Below are 19,272 nucleotides of genomic sequence, written 5' to 3'. Positions count from 1 at the left end.
GAAAGGTGCGCACAAAAGGTCGACAGAGGAGGTGCAAAAAAACAACAACTGCGTTGCCTGTAGACACGCATTTTTTGTGTTTTCAGAAACTTCTGAAAGCAAAAAAAGGCCCTGTAGAAGAAAAGATAATGAATGTTATTGTTATTGAGAAATAGACATTGTGAGAAGCAACGTGGCGGACGTAAGACATAGCGACAAATTCCAACTGCTACAAACAAGCCTTTAAAAAAAACTTTTCTCAAGTACAAGCTGTCAAGTTCTGAGTATTTTTTTCTGTCCGAGACAATTATTCATCTTCTTCTTCTTCTTCTGCGTTCGTGGGCTGAAACTCCCACGTACACTCGTGTTTTTGCACGAGTGGAATTTTACGTGTATGACCGTTTTTACCCCGCCATTTAGGCAGCCATACGCCGCTTTCGGAGGAGAAAATTATTCATCATTTTTGGTGTTTCAAGGCGAGACTATGTAATATGATAAAACTCGTTCTCATCACGTACCTCTCATGGGGTTGACAACATCTCTGTCGTCCGTGAACGGCTCGGCGTCCATGATGACGTCATGCGCAGCATCACTGTGTGAATCAGTCATGACGTCACATTTCTTCTTCAGTAGATGTTTGTGTCAGGGGATGAAGAAAGCTATACAGATGCAGATTCTGTTCGTCATCTGTTGTGGTTAATAGACAGTTAAAATTGAAACAGTCAAAAATTAAAACAAATTTGGCATGCCATGAAAGATATCAAAAACATCAAAAAAGACTGAAAGAAAACAATAACAACATATTATTCCACCGGGCTTGGCTTCGACGTGTCACAGACGTGTTTTCATGAACCTGTTTTGCAAAGTGAAATATCTGACGTCATAGGCAAAATAAAGTGTAAAAAACCAACACACACACACAAAAGAGCCACAATAGGAAATATAGTAGGTGTCTCATGTAAAATCCCAAATTGTTATAAAAAAAACAACGGTATTTCGAAAATGAAGTTTGTCGTGCGAATTTGTAATCGTGAGTGGTGGGAACTTAATTCTAAGGTCATCGCCAGGCCCTGCATGTGTCAGGATGATTTACCTCATTAACATGATACACTCACGAAGTGGAATAACATGTTACTGCTTTTTCTGTTTGTTACATTTTGTCAAGTTTTGACTAAATGTTTAAACATAGACTGGGAATCTAGACGAGGGTTGTGGTGAATGTGTGTGCGTGCGTGTGCATAGAGCGATTCCGACAAAACTACTGGACCGATCTTCATGAAATTTCACATGAGAGTTCCTGGGTATATCATCATTCGCTAATTTTTTTTTATGAATGTCTTTTATGACGTCATATCCGGCTTTTTGTGAAAGTTGAGGCAGTACTGTCACGCTCTTGTTTTTCAACCGAAATGGTTGAAATTGTTGTCAAGTAACTTTCGACGAAGCCCGGAGGCTTAAAAATTGATAAATGAGTTTGCTCATTAAAGTTGTCATTAAAATAGATTGTTGGCAAACAGATTCAAAAATGATTGCATTGTATTCCTTATCTTTTCCTGAAATCAAAAATAAATAGATATATGTCATGTTTACTTTAAACATGTGCTCAGAATGAAAGAAAATAGATTCAGTAAGTACTACGGCTGCATGCTTCGCGGGGAAGAGCGTGACCTGCCTCGGTCTTCGGGTATGGGTAGCCGAGACTAGCTGAAGGTATTCTCGGTGATGATTGGGTTGTGGTGTTGATCTTGACTAAATGTTTTTATATCGCTTCACGCGTTTTGTTTCTCTTTGTTTGGTTCTTGAGGCAAATGATTTCCTCTTTCCTGTGGATCCGAAAACAGTATGCTCAAATCAAACTGATACAATGTTGAAAGTAAACGGTCACAATGTTAACAAAGACAAACTACTTTTGATGCGGATGAGTTATTGCTAAGTCGAGTAAAATGGGTTGTAGTTCGAAGGTAAGTCAGATAAAAGCGACGGAACGGTGTGGAAGATTGAGGTAGAAGGATCTCAAGTACACACTGTAGATCAAACAGATTACTACATGGCTTATTGTGTGATACCAGGTTAACCTTCGCCAGGCCGGGTTATTGCTACACACGGAAGACATCGTGGGGCCGTGTGGACCCATGCTTCTCAAAGAGGGAAAAACGTGCATACCCTTCTGTAGACGTCGTGGTTCCGCACGGCCCCACGGCGTGTACGGAAGGGTATGCACGTTTTTCCTTCTTTGGGAAGCATGGGTCCGCACGGCCCCACGGCGTTTTCGGAAGGGTATGCACGTTTTTCCTTCTTTGGGAAGCATGGGTCCGCACGGCCCCACGGCGTTTTCGGAAGGGTATGCACGTTTTTCCTTCTTTGGGAAGCATGGGTCCGCACGGCCCCACGGCGTTTTCGGAAGGGTATGCACGTTTTTCCTTCTTTGGGAAGCATGGGTCCGCACGGCCCCACGGCGTTTTCGGAAGGGTATGCACGTTTTTCCTTCTTTGGGAAGCATGGGTCCGCACGGCCCCACGGCGTTTTCGGAAGGGTATGCACGTTTTTCCTTCTTTGGGAAGCATGGGTCCGCACGGCCCCACGGCGTTTACGGAAGGGTATGCATATTTTTCCTTCTTTGAGAAGCATGGGTCTGCACGGCCCCCCGGCGTTTACGGAAGGGTATGCATATTTTTCCTTCTTTGAGAAGCATGGGTCTGCACGGCCCCCCGGCGTCTACGGAAGGGTATGCATATGTTTCCTTCTTTGAGAAGCATGGGTCCGCACGGCCCCACGGGGTCTACGGAAGGGGATGCACGCTTTTCCTTCTTTGAGAGACATGGGTCCGCACGGCCCCACGGCGTTTACGGAAGGGTATGCATATTTTTCCTTCTTTGAGAAGCATGGGTCTGCACGGCCCCCCGGCGTCTACGGAAGGGTATGCATATGTTTCCTTCTTTGGGAAGCATGGGTCCGCACGGCCCCACGGCGTTTTCGGAAGGGTATGCACGTTTTTCCTTCTTTGAGAAGCATGGGTCTGCATGGCCCCACGGCGTCTACGGAAGGGGATGCACGTTTTTCCTTCTTTGAGAAGCATGGGTCTGCATGGCCCCACGGCATCTACGGAAGGGGATGCACGTTTTTCCTTCTTTGAGAAGCATGGGTCTGCATTGCCCCACGGCGTCTACGGAAGGGGATGCACGTTTTTCCTTCTTTGAGAAGCATGGGTCTGCATGGCCCCACGGCGTCTACGGAAGGGGATGCACGTTTTTCCTTCTTTGAGAAGCATGGGTCTGCATGGCCCCACGGCGTCTACGGAAGGGGATGCACGTTTTTCCTTCTTTGAGAAGCATGGGTCTGCATGGCCCCACGGCGTCTACGGAAGGGGATGCGCGTTTTTATATTTAGTCAAGTTTTGACTAAATATTTTAACATCGAGGGGGAATCGAAACGAGGGTCGTGGTGTATGTGCGTGTGTGTGTGGTGTATGTGTGTCTGTCTGTCTGTCTGTCTGTTTGTCTGTGTGTGTGTGTGTGTGTGTAGAGCGATTCAGACTAAACTACTGGACCGATCTTTATGAAATTTGACATGAGAGTTCCTGGGTATGAAATCCCCGAACGTTTTTTTCATTTTTTTGATAAATGTCTTTGATGACGTCATATCCGCCTTTTCGTGAAAGTTGAGGCGGCACTGTCACGCCCTCATTTTTCAACCAAATTGGTTGAAATTTTGGTCAAGTAATCTTCGACAAAGCCCGGACTTCGGTATTGCATTTCAGCTTGGTGGCTTAAAAACTAATTAATGACTTTGGTCATTAAAAATCTGAAAATTGTAAAAAAAAATAAAAATTTATAAAACGATCCAAATTTACGTTTATCTTATTCTCCATCATTTGCTGATTCCAAAAACATATAAATATGTTATATTCGGATTAAAAACAAGCTCTGAAAATTAAATATATAAAAATTATTATCAAAATTAAATTGTCCAAATCAATTTAAAAACACTTTCATCTTATTCCTTGTCGGTTCCTGATTCCAAAAACATATAGATATGATATGTTTGGATTAAAAACACGCTCAGAAAGTTAAAACGAAGAGAGGTACAGAAAAGCGTGCTATCATTCTTAGCGCAACTACTACCCCGCTCTTCTTGTCAATTTCACTGCCTTTGCCATGAGCGGGGGACTGACGATGCTACGAGTATACGGTCTTGCTGAAAAATGGCATTGCGTTCAGTTTCATTCTGTGAGTTCGACAGCTACTTGACTAAATATTGTATTTTCGCTTTACGCGACTTGTTCCTTCTTTGAGAAGCATGGGTCCGCACGGCCCCACGGCGTCTACGGAAGGGGATGCACGTTTTTCCTTCTTTGAGAAGCATGGGTCTGCATGGCCCCACGGCGTCTACGGAAGGGTATGCACGTTTTTATATTTAGTCAAGTTTTGACTAAATATTTTAACATCGAGGGGGAATCGAAACGAGGGTCGTGGTGTATGTGCGTGTGTGTGTGCGTGTGTGTGTGTGTCTCTGTGTGTGTGTGTGTGTGTAGAGCGATTCAGACTAAACTACTGGACCGATCTTTATGAAATTTGACATGAGAGTTTCTGGGTATGAAATCCCCGAACGTTTTTTTCATTTTTTTGATAAATGTCTTTGATGACGTCATATCCGGCTTTTCGTGAAATTTGAGGCGGCACTGTCACGCCCTCATTTTTCAACCAAATTGGTTGAAATTTTGGTCAAGTAATCTTCGACGAAGCCCGGACTTCGGTATTGCATTTCAGCTTGGTGGCTTAAAAATTAATTAATGACTTTGGTCATTAAAAATCTGAAAATTGTAAAAAAAAATAAAAATTTATAAAACGATCCAAATTTACGTTTATCTTATTTTCCATCATTTGCTCATTCCAAAAACATATAAATATGTTATATTCGGATTAAAAACAAGCTCTGAAAATTAAATATATAAAAATTATTATCAAAATTTTTTTTCGAAATCAATTTAAAAACACTTTTATCTTATTCCTTGTCGGTTCCTGATTCCAAAAATATATAGATATGATATGTTTGGATTAAAAACACGCTCAGAAAGTTAAAACGAAGAGAGGTACAGACAAGCGTGCTATCCTTCTCAGCGCAACGAATACCCCGCTCTTCTTGTCAATTCCACGTGCACTGCCTTTGCCACGGGCGGTGGAGTGACGATGCTACGAGTATACGGTCTTGCTGCGTTGCGTTGCGTTCAGCTTCATTCTGTGAGTTCGACAGCTACTTGACTAAATATTGTATTTTCGCCTTACGCGACTTGTTCCTTCTTTGAGAAGCATGGGTCTGCATGGCCCCACGGCGTCTACGGAAGGGTATGCACGTTTTTATATTTAGTCAAGTTTTGACTAAATATTTTAACATCGAGGGGGAATCGAAACGAGGGTCGTGGTGTATGTGCGTATGTGTGTGCGTGTGTGTGTGTGTGTGTGTGTGTGTGTAGAGCGTTTCAGACTAAACTACTGGACCGATCTTTATGAAATTTGACATGAGAGTTCCTGGGTATGAAATCCCCGAACGTTTTTTTTCATTTTTTTGATAAATGTCTTTGATGACGACAGGAATCCACCTCTCCTTTTTACATTTAGTCAAGTTTTGACTAAATGTTTTAACGTAGAGGGGGGAATCGTGACGAGGGTCATGGTGTATGTGCGTGTGTGTGTCTGTGTGTGTGTGTGTGTGTACAGCGATTCAGACTAAACTACTGGACCGATCTTTATGAAATTTGACATAAGAGTTCCTGGGTATAAAATCCCCATACATTTTTTCATTTTTTTGATAAATGTCTTTGATGACGTCATATCCGGCTTTTCGTGAAAGTTGAGGCGGCACTGTCACGCCCTCATTTTTCAACCAAATTGGTTGAAATTTTGGTCAAGTACTCTTCAACGAAGCCCGGGGTTCGGTATTGCATTTCAGCTTGGTGGCTTAAAAATTAATTAATGACTTTGGTCATTAAAAATCTGAAAATTGTAAAAAAAAATAAAAATTTATAAAACGATCCAAATTTACGTTTATCTTATTCTCCATCATTTGCTGATTCCAAAAACATATAAATATGTTATATTCGGATTAAAAACAAGCTCTGAAAATTAAATATATAAAAATTATTATCAAATTTTTTTTTTCGAAATCAATTTAAAAACACTTTCATCTTATTCCTTGTCGGTTCGTGATTCCAAAAATATATAGATATGATATGTTTGGATTAAAAACACGCTCAGAAAGTTAAAACGAAGAGAGGTACAGAAAAGCGTGTTATCCTTCTCAGCGCAACGAATACCCCGCTCTTCTTGTCAATTCCACGTGCACTGCCTTTGCCACGGGCGGTGGAGTGACGATGCTACGAGTATACGGTCTTGCTGCGTTGCGTTGCGTTCAGTTTCATTCTGTGAGTTCGACAGCTACTTGACTAAATATTGTATTTTCGCCTTACGCGACTTGTTATATTTAGTCAAGTTTTGACTAAATATTTTAACATCGAGGGGGAATCGAAACGAGGGTCGTGGTGTATGTGCGTGTGTGTGTGCGTGTGTGTGTCTGTGTGTGTGTGTGTGTGTGTGTGTAGAGCGATTCAGACTAAACTACTGGACCGATCTTTATGAAATTTGACATGAGAGTTCCTGGGTATGAAATCCCCGAATGTTTTTTTCATTTTTTTGATAAATGTCTTTGATGACGTCACATCCGGCTTTTCGTGAAAGTTGAGGCGGCACTGTCACGCCCTCATTTTTCAACCAAATTGGTTGAAATTTTGGTCAAGTACTCTTCGACGAAGCCCAAGGTTCGGTATTGCATTTCAGCTTGGTGGCTTAAAAATTAATTAATGACTTTGGTCATTAAAAATCTGAAAATTGTAAAAAAAAATAAAAAATTTATAAAACGATCTAAATTTACGTTTATCTTATTCTCCATCATTTGCTGATTCTAAAAACATATAAATATGTTATATTCGGATTAAAAACAAGCTCTGAAAATTAAATATATAAAAATTATTATCAAATTTTTTTTTTCGAAATCAATTTAAAAACACTTTCATCTTATTCCTTGTCGGTTCCTGATTCCAAAAATATATAGATATGATATGTTTGGATTAAAAACACGCTCAGAAAGTTAAAACAAAGATAGGTACAGAAAAGCGTGCTATCCTTCTCAGCGCAACGAATACCCCGCTCTTCTTGTCAATTCCACGTGCACTGCCTTTGCCACGGGCGGTGGAGTGACGATGCTACGAGTATACGGTCTTGCTGCCTTGCGTTGCGTTCAGTTTCATTCTGTGAGTTCGACAGCTACTTGACTAAATATTGTATTTTCGCCTTACGCGACTTGTTACATTTAGTCAAGTTTTGACTAAATGTTTTAACATAGAGGGGGGAATCGAGACGAGGGTCGTGGTGTACGTGTGTGTGTGTGTGTGTGTGTCTGTGTCTGTGTGTCTGTGTGTCTGTCTGTCTGTCTGTGTGTGTGTGTGTGTGTGTGTGTGTGTGTGTGTGTGTGTGTGTGTGTGTAGAGCGATTCAGACTAAACTACTGGACCGATCTTTATGAAATTTGACATGAGAGTTCCTGGGTATGATATCCCCGGACGTTTTTTCATTTTTTCGATAAATACCTTTGATGACGTCATATCCGGCTTTTTGTAAAAGTTGAGGCGGCACTGTCACACCCTCATTTTTCCATTAAATTGATTGAAATTTTGGCAAAGCAATCTTCAACGAAGGCCGGGGTTTGGTATTGCATTTCAGCTTGGTGGCTTAAAAACTAATGAGTGAGTTTGGTCATTAAAAATTGGAAACTTGTAATTAAAATTATTATTTTATTAAACGATCCAAAAACAATTTCATCTTATTCTTCGTCATTTTCTGATTCCAAAAACATATACATATGTTATATTTGGATTAAAAACAAGCTCTGAAAATTAAAAATATAAAAATTATGATCAAAATTAAATTTCCGAAATCGTTTTAAAAACTATTTCATCTTATTCCTTGTCGGTTCCTGATTCCACAAACATATAGATATGATATGTTTGGATTAAAAACACGCTCAGAAAGTTAAAACGAAGAGAGGTACAGTAAAGCGTGCTATGAAGCACAGCGCAATCGTTACCGCGCCAAACAGGCTCGTCACTTTCACTGCCTTTTGCACTAGCGGCGGACTACGTTCAGTTTCATTCTGTGAGTTCCACAGCTTGACTAAATGTAGTAATTTCGCCTTACGCGACTTGTTTCTTCTTTGAGAAGCATGGGTCCGCACGGCCCCACGGCCACGATGTCTTTCGTTTGTAGTCTAAATTTGACCTTTGTTTTTACATTTAGTCAAGTTTTGACTAAATGTTTTAACATAGAGGGGGGAATCGAGACGAGGGTCGTGGTGTATGTGTGTCTGTCTGTCTGTCTGTCTGTCTGTCTGTCTGTCTGTCTGTGTGTGTGTGTAGAGCGATTCAGACTAAACTACTGGACCGATCTTTATGAAATTTGACATGAGAGTTTCTGGATATGATATCCTCAGACGTTTTTTTCATTTTTTTGATAAATGTCTTTGATGACGTCATATTCGGCTTTTCGTGAAAGTTGAGGCGGCACTGTCACGCTCTCATTTTTCAACCAAATTGGTTGAAGTTTTGGTAAAGTAATCTTCGACGAAGGCCGGACTTCGGTATTGCATTTCAGCCTGGTGGCTTAAAAATTAATTAATGACTTTGGTCATTAAAAATCTGAAAATTGTAAAAAAAAAATTTGTTTTTTATAAAACGATTTAAATTTACGTTCATCGTATTTTCCATCATTTTCTCATTCCAAAAACATATAAATATGTTATATTTGGATGAAAAACAAGCTCTGAAAATTAAAAATATAAAATTATGATCAAAATGAAATTATATGTCGGTTCCTGATTCCAAAAACATATAGATATGAGGATTGATAACACGCTCAGAAAGTTAAAACGAAGAGAGGTACAGAAAAGCGTGCTATCCTTCTCAGCGCAACTACTACCCCGCTCTTCTTGTCAATTTCACTGCCTTTGCCATGAGCGGTGGACTGACGATGCTACGAGTATACGGTCTTGCTGCGTTGCATTGCGTTCAGTTTCATTCTGTGAGTTCGACTGTGCTTGACTAAATGTTGTATTTTCGCCTTACGCGACTTGTTAATTACTTTTCGCTGAAATGTAATGATCTTTTAGGACATAAAAGCGTTTTAGGTGTCGGAGGCATTCTTAAAGGCTTATTCAAAAATTCCAACTGGTTTAAGAGATATTTGCAATTAAACACCCTTCTGGGTCCACACGGACCCACGACGACCGGCGAAGGTTAACACACATTGCTTCTTCAACAATTGAAAACCTCGTATTTCAATATTAACAACAACTTGTGAAAATATGATACTACATGTATACCAGATAGTGATCACACAACAAGCCATTTGGAATATTCCCTTTTTATTTTCCCGATGCGAAGAAAAAATATGAACTTAAACTGAAATTACCCTTTCTCTTATTCCATCACGTAAACTGACAAAGTCAAGAAGGAGAGAGAGAAAGGGACAGAGAGAGAAAGGGACAGAGAGAGAGAGAGAGAGAGAGAGAGAGAGAGAGAGAGAGAGAGAGAGAGAGAGAGAGAAGGGGGGGACGGAGAAAGTGGTTCCGAGTGAACGAGAAAACGAGATAGAGTAAGAGAGAGAGAGAGAGAGAGAGAGAGAGAGAGAGAGAGAGAGAGAGAGAGAGAGAGAGAGAGAGAGAGAGAGAGAGAGAGGGGGCGGAGAAAGTGGTTCCGAGTGAACGAGAGAACGAGAGAGAGAGAGAGAGAGAGAGAGAGAGAGAGAGAGAGAGAGAGAGAGAGAGAGAGAGAGAGAGAGAGAGAGAAAGAGAGAGAGTACACATTTCTTAGAATCGAGAAATCCCGATATTAAAAATTCCCTTGGTGAGCAGACTGCGGCGGGTGACCAGGTAATAACAAGTCGCGTAAGGCGAAATTACTACATTTAGTCAAGCTGTGGAACTCACAGAATGAAACTGAACGTAGTCCGCCGCTAGTGCAAAAGGCAGTGAAAGTGACGAGCCTGTTTGGCGCGGCAGCGGTTGCGCTGTGCTTCATAGCACGCTTTACTGTACCTCTCTTCGTTTTAACTTTCTGAGCGTGTTTTTAATCCAAACATATCATATCTATATGTTTTTGGAATCAGGAACCGACAAGGAATAAGATGAAATAGTTTTTGAATCGATTTCGGAAATTAATTTTGATCATAATTTTTATATATTTAATTTTCAGAGCTTGTTTTTAATCCAAATATAACATATTTATATGTTTTTGGAATCAGCAAATGATGGAGAATAAGATGAACGTAAATTTGGATCGTTTTATAATTTTTTTTTTAAATTTTTCAGATTTTTAATGACCAAAGTCATTAATTAATTTTTAAGCCACCACGCTGAAATGCAATACCGAAGTCCGGGCTTTGTCGAACATTACTTGACCAAAATTTCAACCAATTTGGTTGAAAAATGAGGGCGTGACAGTGCCGCCTCAACTTTCACGAAAAGCCGGATATGACGTCATCAAAGACATTTTATCCAAAAAATGAAAAAAAAGTCTGAGGATATCATACCCAGGAACTCTCATGTCAAATGTCATAAAGATCGGTCCAGTAGTTTAGTCTGAATCGCTCTACACACACACACACAGACAGACAGACAGACACACACACACCATGACCCTCGTCTCGATTCCCCCCTCTACGTTAAAACATTTAGTCAAAACTTGACTAAATGTAACAAGTCGCGTAAGGCGAAAATACAATATTTAGTCAAGTAGCTGTCGAACTCACAGAATGAAACTGAACGCAACGCAACGCAGCAAGACCGTATACTCGTAGCATCGTCACTCCACCGCCCGTGGCAAAGGCAGTGCACGTGGAATTGACAAGAAGAGCGGGGTATTCGTTGCGCTGAGAAGGATAGCACGCTTTTCTGTACCTCTCTTCGTTTTAGCTTTCTGAGCGTGTTTTTAATCCAAACATATCATATCTATATATTTTTGGAATCAGGAACCGACAAAGAATAAGATGAAAGTGTTTTTAAATTGATTTCGAAAAAAAAAATTTGATAATAATTTTTATATATTTAATTTTCAGAGCTTGTTTTTAATCCGAATATAACATATTTATATGTTTTTGGAATCAGCAAATGATGGAGAATAAGATAAACGTAAATTTGGATCGTTTTATAAATTTTTATTTTTTTTTACAATTTTCCGATTTTTAATGACCAAAGTCATTAATTAATTTTTAAGCCACCAAGCTGAAATGCAATACCGAACCCCGGGCTTCGTCGAAGAGTACTTGACCAAAATTTCAACCAATTTGGTTGAAAAATGAGGGCGTGACAGTGCCGCCTCAACTTTCACGAAAAGCCGGATATGACGTCATCAAAGACATTTATCAAAAAAATGAAAAAAACGTTCGGGGATTTCGAACCCAGGAACTCTCATGTCAAATTTCATAAAGATCGGTCCAGTAGTTTAGTCTGAATCGCTCTACACACACACACACACACACAGACACACACACGCACACACGCACATACACCACGACCCTCGTTTCGATTCCCCCTCGATGTTAAAATATTTAGTCAAAACTTGACTAAATATAAAAAGGAGAGGTGGATTCCTGTCTGCACTACTTGGCCTCTCTCCTTTACTCCCCCGCTTCTCCTTTACTCCCCCGCTTCTCCTACATACACAATTAATTCCCTGCCAATAATAATTGCACAATGACGCAGTCAATAAAAGGGCTACCCCCTGCAGCTCGCAGTGACAAAAAAGCCAGCTGGCAATGAGCAGCGACAACACGAGAAAGGTTATTCTCCAGAGCTGGGTACCGTTTTGTGACAGTCCTTTAAATAATTAAAACGTATATTAAATTGCAACTAGATTATGTATTCTTTTTAACTTTGCACATGAATACTCCAGTTATATAATAATACCGACTTTCAACAAAAAACAGGGGTCCTGATGTGGCCTATTATGGTCCGCTGGACCCGAAAAGCAATAGCTAACTAACTAACACAAAACATAGTATACATTTTGCTGTTTTCTTTAAATGTCAGAACTTGAATCCATATCACATCCTCTGCTTTTCACGTTACGCAAATGATACGCTTTGAAAAAAACAGTAACTATTTCACATGATGGATTTCACTGTTCAAACGTATAGACAATCAAAATGTGTTAGTGTTTTTAATTCTTTCTATGTAGGCAAAGGATGTGTCTGGAACCTGTAGTTATAATGGAATCAATTTGTATAGTTAAAATGTCCCACTTTAATAAAGAAATTTCTCCTTCGTAACATGGTTTCAACTCGTACACAGTTCTGGAGAATAACCCAGATAAATATTCCCCTGTTTAAGCATGACGATGCAAAAAATGGCTCTGAGATTATTCACCGTCACCAGAGCATCACGTCGAGTTTCCTACAAACAGGATGTGTGATATTACACCGATTTTGGAAAGGTCGGCTTTCAAACTGATGTGTCAGAACTGAAGTCAGGAGAAGCACGTTTATAATGTAAACATCACGGAAACTTCCTTCTTGCCCACAAGATCACATACATAGAATTTTGTTTGTCTGTTTGTTTGTTTGTTTGCTTAACGCCCAGCCGACCACGAAGGGCCATATCAGGGCGGTCATAAATATAATGGTTACCTTACAAAATGAATTACCTTACAATGCGACACTATACTGATATACCAAATGTTAATGTGGTTGTATGTTGAATGCAAAATACGTTAACAAAATATTCCAACTATTGTCAACAGGCACGTGATTGTTAACAAGTTGTATTGTATTGTCTTTTGTCGACAAAAACACAACGAACTGCCTTCAATATCAATCCCGAACGGCCGTTATCAGACTCTGATTGCCCTGGTGCCTGAACTACTTGTTCCTGACCTAAAACACACAAACAAAACAACAACAAAAACAAACAACAAAACATCGTACTCCAGTAGGGAAGATACATAAAATCACTTCCTATTTCGAAAATATTCCAGTTGTTATTGGCATTACCATGAATTTATGAAAGAGTTTCATTTTTACATTTAGTCAAGTAATGACTAAATGTTTTAACATCGACACGGGGAATCGAGACGAGGGTCTATATATAGACAGGCAGATAGACAGACAGAGACAGACAAAGGAATAGGCATAACCACAGAGGCAGACAGAAAGACAGATAAACAGATACTGAGACAGGTATATTTACAGAGAGAGAGAGAGAGAGAGAGAGAGAGAGAGAGAGAGAGAGAGAGAGAGAGAGAGAGAGAGAGAGAGAGAGAGAGAGAGAGAGAGAGAGAGAGAGAGAGAGAGAGAGAGAGAGAGAGAGAGAGACAGAGAGGGGGGAGAGAGAGAGGGGGAGAGAGGGGGGGACTCCTTCCACGCATGATCTGTTATATGAAGCTGCAATGTCCGTATAACTTGAGCTCTACATTAATTGTATTAAACTGATTGGCGTTGTATGCTTACGTCCCATCACAATCCTTCTTACTTGGTGAAACCACGAAAGGAAATTAGCCATATTTCCCTATCCGAGTGGCTCCGCTTTTGACATTGCAAACAAAGCAATCTGACCGCAGTTTTGCGGATGTTGGTTAGACCTTGATCTTCGGATCTTTCTAATAAGAAAGACAATATTCATTTATATAACACTGTTAGAGGTAAAACATAATGTTATGCGAACATTATTTTTAAAGACAGTCATATTACAAGAAATCAGAAAAAAGCGTTTTGTCTGGAAAAAAAAGTGTTTCGACTTACTGTCTTTGCATGTAGACGTTAGTGTTGTTTGCGTGGCACACCTTCAGGAAAACTAACAGGACACTTTGCACAGTGCGTGTGCACGCTCAGAGCTATGGCTGTTGATTGCGTGAACAGTATAAATGAAAAAGATAAGACTGGTTTGACTAGTCGCAAAGTGGTCACGAAGTTATTTCACTGATAACGAATTGAGCAAGGAGTGTTTATGTATGTATGTGTGTGTGTGTGTGTGTGTGTGTGTGTGTGTGTGTGTGTGTGTGTGTGTGTGTTTGTGTGTGTGTGTGTCAGGGCCGGACCAAATGAGTTGTAAGGGGGGGGTTCCTCCTTTTTTGGGGGGGCAAATCAGCGAAGTGGCGAAGCCAGGCGCGCGAACTAGGGGGGTCCGGGGTCATGCTCCCCCAGAAAAATTTTGAAAAACGGTTAAAATCTGTGCAATCTGGTGCATTCTGGGCCTTGTTTTGAGGGTTAAGAACAGCATTTTTTTGGTGCTAAAACTAGTAAAAGTCAAAGCAAGGTACATGCTTTTTCCAGGGGTGGGGTTCCGGAACCCCTGGACCCCCCCCCCCCCCCCTGGGTCCGGCCCTGTGTGTAGGGGAGACCGGGGCAGGTTGATACGCGGGGCAGGTTGATACAACTTCAATATCACAATAATTTCGCTGAATCTGGCCGTTTCTCTTCCGATCCACGTTTTATCAACGTCCGACTTTTACCCTCAACCAAGATTGCGCGGGAAACAACACACGCGTACGCTGGAACCACTCGGTGAGCTGATTTAACAAGCCTGAGTAAAATTTTAACTACCTCTCTTGATCTTTATTGTGGCGCGAATTTCTTGCAGGCAAAGTTGGCAAGCTATTGAGTGTTAGTTAAGAATCTATGAACGCTAATCACACACCGAGAAAATATCTGTCTTTGATGGTGGAGTGTCTATTTGCTATTTTTTGCAGCAACACCCGTTGGGGCAGGTTGATACGGGGCAGGTTGATACATGTATCAACACCGGGATGACGGATTTCTTCACCTGTGACTTTTGCAAATGATCATATAACTCAAGTCACTTCTTATTTTTTGCGTGATATGCACTGTAAAAACTTCTTTTTCTTCTTTTTCGCAACTTAAATATCATTTTATGGTTTACTTCCCATTCATGTTACTTAATGTTTTTGAAAAGTAGGCTACATGCAAATACTCTAGTCATTCAGTTGAAAACTGAAATGGTGCCTCTTGCATTTTGTTTTGTTTCTTCAAAAGCGTTTCCAATTGTGTTTCTAGTATGATAACTGCAGCATAGTTGTTGTTTTTCAGTTATTATTTTGTGTTTGTATCAACCTGCCCCAGACTGTATCGACCTGCCCCACCTTGTGTATCAACCTGCCCCGGTCTGTATCAACCTACCCCGGACATTTTTCTTTTTTAAAAACCGTTTTGTGCCAAGACAAAAGGCTAATGCTCATTTTTTTGTCAGATTTCATGATTTAAAAATGATTAAATTTTGTTTTAAAACCAATCTTGATGTTTTCCTATGGATGTGTTTCGAATGAGAGCCAAATATGATTTTTCTGTATCAACCTGCCCCGGTCTCCCCTATATGTGTGTGTCTGTTTGTGCGTGTGTGTGTTTGTGTGTGTGTGGGTGTGCGTGTGTATGAGTGATTGTATGTGTGTGTGTGTGTGTGTGTGTGTATGTGTGTGGGTGTGTGTTGTGTGTGTATGGGTGTGTCTGGATGTGTGTGCGTGGGTGGTTGTGTGTGTGTGTTTGAGTGTGTGTGTGCGTGTGTCTGTGTGTGTGTGTGTGGGTGTGTATGAATGTGTGTGTGTGTGTGTGTTTGTGTTTGTGTGCGTGCGTGTGTGTATGTATGTGTGGTTAAGTCACGGCTTTATCACAACAACAGATCAACATGACTTGCAAGCTCTTTATTGTACTAATATCGGGACTTCCCGCTGTTAGTCATGGCAGCTTAAGCCGGAGCCAGAGAGAGAGAGAAAGAGAGAGAGAGAGAGAGAGAGAGAGAGAGAGAGAGAGAGAGAGAGAGAGAGAGAGAGAGAGAGAGAGAGGGGAAAGACAGACAGACAGACAGACCGGCTGACAGACAGACAGGCAGACAGAGACAGAGAGACACACATGCAGACAAACAGACAGATAGATAGACAGACATTGGGCCGAGAAGATGCTAGGTAGACAGGCAGATAGACAAGGAGAAACCGACAGAAATAATAGGCGTAGCACACGCACACTAACACACACACACACACACACACACACACACACACACACGCACACACACACACTCACGCGACGACACACAGAGAAATCATCAATGATTACAGTTTATTAGGCATACATATTAAACGGTAAACACAGTATAAACAAGCAGTCCACGCCATACAGCTCTGATTTAGTATTTCATATGAATGGCAACGAAGCATTCGTACTTCAAGAATACAAATAGCCATTTAAATGTGTGATAATGTGTTAAATAAGTGTTTGTTTATCATTATTACTATCGTTACGAATGTGTTCAGAATATATCATGGACACATACCTGTTTCATTAAAGCTACTTTATTGCAGTAAACAAAATGTAATATGTCAGCCATAACGGTGTCTAACTTCGATGTTCAATAATTAATTTTACAAGGAACGGCCTTTTGTATCTTACACTATATCCTTATTTACTACCTTTATCTGAAATAGTTTTGGTTCATGAATTACCTAACGAGACTCTCCCTCGGATGTGATATTAAATGCTTTACATATCTGACCTGAAATCTATTTTAAAACCCAAGAAGTCTACACTTTCAATTAGTAATCATATCGAATCTAGGTTCTCCATCACACAGATTACAATGACAACAGTGGCGATGGAAGCCTCTGACCGCCAGCAATCTGTGTCAACATGTCTTTCGTGAAGTGAAGTGCTTGAATCAAGAACGAAGGACTAGTCCCTTCTCCAAAGGCATAAAACAACAGCAGACTTATCCGAAACGATCCCCTGTACGTCTCAGCCAAAGCTAAGAAACATCTTTCAGTGCATGTCCTGTGATATATCAAGCACATTTCATGATTAAAGTCTGAAGGCACCGTAATGATGAGTCATACTTCATTAAAGTTGAGAACGGTAACCTCCTTTTGTTCCTTTCTTTTTTATCAAAAGGTATCTGGTTAACAGTTTGTACATTCCTGTAAGTCAACTTTCTTTCTTTCTTTCTTTATTTGGTGTTTAACGTCGTTTTCAACCATTCAAGGTTATATCGCGACGGGGAAAGGGGTGAGATGGGATAGGGGAAAGGGGGAAGATGGGATAGAGCCACTTGTCAATTGTTTCTTGTTCACAAAAGCACTAATCAAAAATTTGCTCCAAGGGCTTGCAACGTAGTACAATAAGTTTCCAGTGCAAAGGACTTAACATTTCTTACATACTGCTTGACTAAAATCTTTACAAACATTGACTATATTCTATACAAGAAACACCTAACAAGGGTAACAGGAGAAACATAATCCGTTAGTCGCCTCTTACGACATGCTGGGGAGCATCGGGTAAATTCTTCCCCCTAACCCGCGGGGGGTTCAGTTAAAGCTAAGAAACATCTTTCAGTGCATGTCCTGTGATAAAGTCTGAAGGCACCGTAATGATGAGTCATACTTCATTAAAGTTGAGAACGGTAACCTCCTTTTCTTCCTTTCTTTTCTTTTTTTTATCAAAAGGTATCTGGTTAACAGTTTGTACATTCATGTAAGTCAACAAGACTACAGAGTTACATTACATGAGTCTAAGGACTTGTTGAACTAAGCAAATGACTCCAAACACATCAGATGTAACAGGGATTACTCTTGTTTGACATACGTAAAACACACCATTAACTGTAACACAGACAGATTCCAGTATATTAAGAAAATATCAAACACATCATAACAAGGAGGAAAGAAGCAACACAAACAGACATACAAACAAGCAAAGGGGGGAACCACTCAACGCACAGGACACGAGTGATCAAGGGTTAGCCTAGACTAATAATGAAGGACCCAAATTAGTATGTTTACTTTCCTCAACTCGTCATTGTTTACGACTCAGGATAACTGGTATCACAGCAATAGTATACCGAGCAACAAAAGAAACGCGACATGCACAACATTCTGCAATGTTTGATTGACAAAATCTCAAACAATTTGACCTAGCTGTTGCGTGATTATTTTGATGCTGCGACTGTTTTAATACACGGGACAAGTAGATTTAACGTTAACGAAGTTTTGGAGGTCTCGCTCAGTCAGCCTTCATCGCGCTCTCTGGCCACTGATCGGACACTGGTTGCTTTCAATGATGTTCCTGGTAGTGTCAGCGGCTGAATTGAATCGATGTCGAAGACGTTGTGGCAGGAAATTGCGATCTTGTCCTATTGGGGTAATGCGAATAAATCCACCGGGTTGCATAACTGCAGTGCTTCCAATGTCACCAGAACATTGCAGAAGGTGATAAACTGTTGGAATATCCACGTTAAAAGCACATACCAGCGCTTCTGGATCACCCTCAGCTTTAAATCGACCTGGCATTTTGGTGGTGTCAATCTTGGCATCCTGGCTGTTTCAAAAGTGAGATTGGCAGCAAGCGTGCCATGGTCTCTTTTGATTGCTAATGCATTAGTGAACACATCTCACACATCAGATTTCTCCTGCTCTACTTGCACGTGCTGCGAGCATGCATTATGTGTTTAACGATAAACCTGCTTGCCTCGTGTGTTAAAACAGTCACAGCATCAAAATAATCACACAAAAGTAAGGTCAAACAAGCCTTCATTAATATTTTGTGGCTTAACAATTCTAACTCTATAATTGTTGGAGATTTTGTCAATCAAACAATGACGAATTTTTTAGCGTTTCGGTTATGTACATGCAAACGAAAAATGATGCAAAATCAAGCTAAGGAAGTAAATAAATCAACATTTTCCTATTACAGAGTAAATCTATTACATCATAGTACAAATACAAGTCCAACATTAGAAAAACACCACAAAGATCATCATTCAAAGGTAACAAGAAAACAAATATAATGCAGTTATTACAAAACCCACTATTTTACAATAAATTCAATCCATGAAACAACATCAACACAAAACATTATCCGGTTCAGTACATCATCCATCACACGACGAAGAAGCAAAGCAAACAAAAGCATCACGTGCCAAACTCAGGATTCCGAATTCATCATTACCATAGCAGGGGGACAACCTCATTTGTATACTTGGGCCATGCCAGAAACAGCCTTGTAAATACACACAAACACTGGTGACATTATTGTTGTGGCTGAGTTGGTGTAGGAGGCAGGTCCCGTGGCACGAAAGTCGTGTAACATTATACTCTGGATATGCATTGCTGTTACAACAGAGTATACCGTTACCACACAATTCAACACTTTGCACATTGTTGGAATGCCAATGACAGCCTTGAATGTCATCATAATAG

The 19,272-nt window shown here is 40.4% G+C and overlaps 1 long non-coding RNA gene across 1 annotated transcript; it reads right to left on the bottom strand.

The window, feature by feature from the left end:
• Positions 1–16,125: 16,125 nt before the first annotated feature.
• Positions 16,126–17,977, bottom strand: LOC138949296 (uncharacterized). Its single transcript, XR_011450223.1, has 2 exons — positions 17,483–17,977; positions 16,126–16,938 (listed from the first exon to the last, which is right to left on the bottom strand). It is a non-coding gene; the product is annotated as an uncharacterized lncRNA (long non-coding RNA).
• Between the last annotated feature and the right edge of the window lie 1,295 nt (positions 17,978–19,272).

The sequence above is a fragment of the Littorina saxatilis genome, linkage group LG15 (genome assembly GCF_037325665.1).
Source record: "Littorina saxatilis isolate snail1 linkage group LG15, US_GU_Lsax_2.0, whole genome shotgun sequence".
NCBI classification, from domain to species: domain Eukaryota; kingdom Metazoa; phylum Mollusca; class Gastropoda; order Littorinimorpha; family Littorinidae; genus Littorina; species Littorina saxatilis.
The sequence above is the reverse complement of the archived record's forward strand: the minus strand, read 5'-3'. Positions and strand labels throughout refer to the sequence as shown.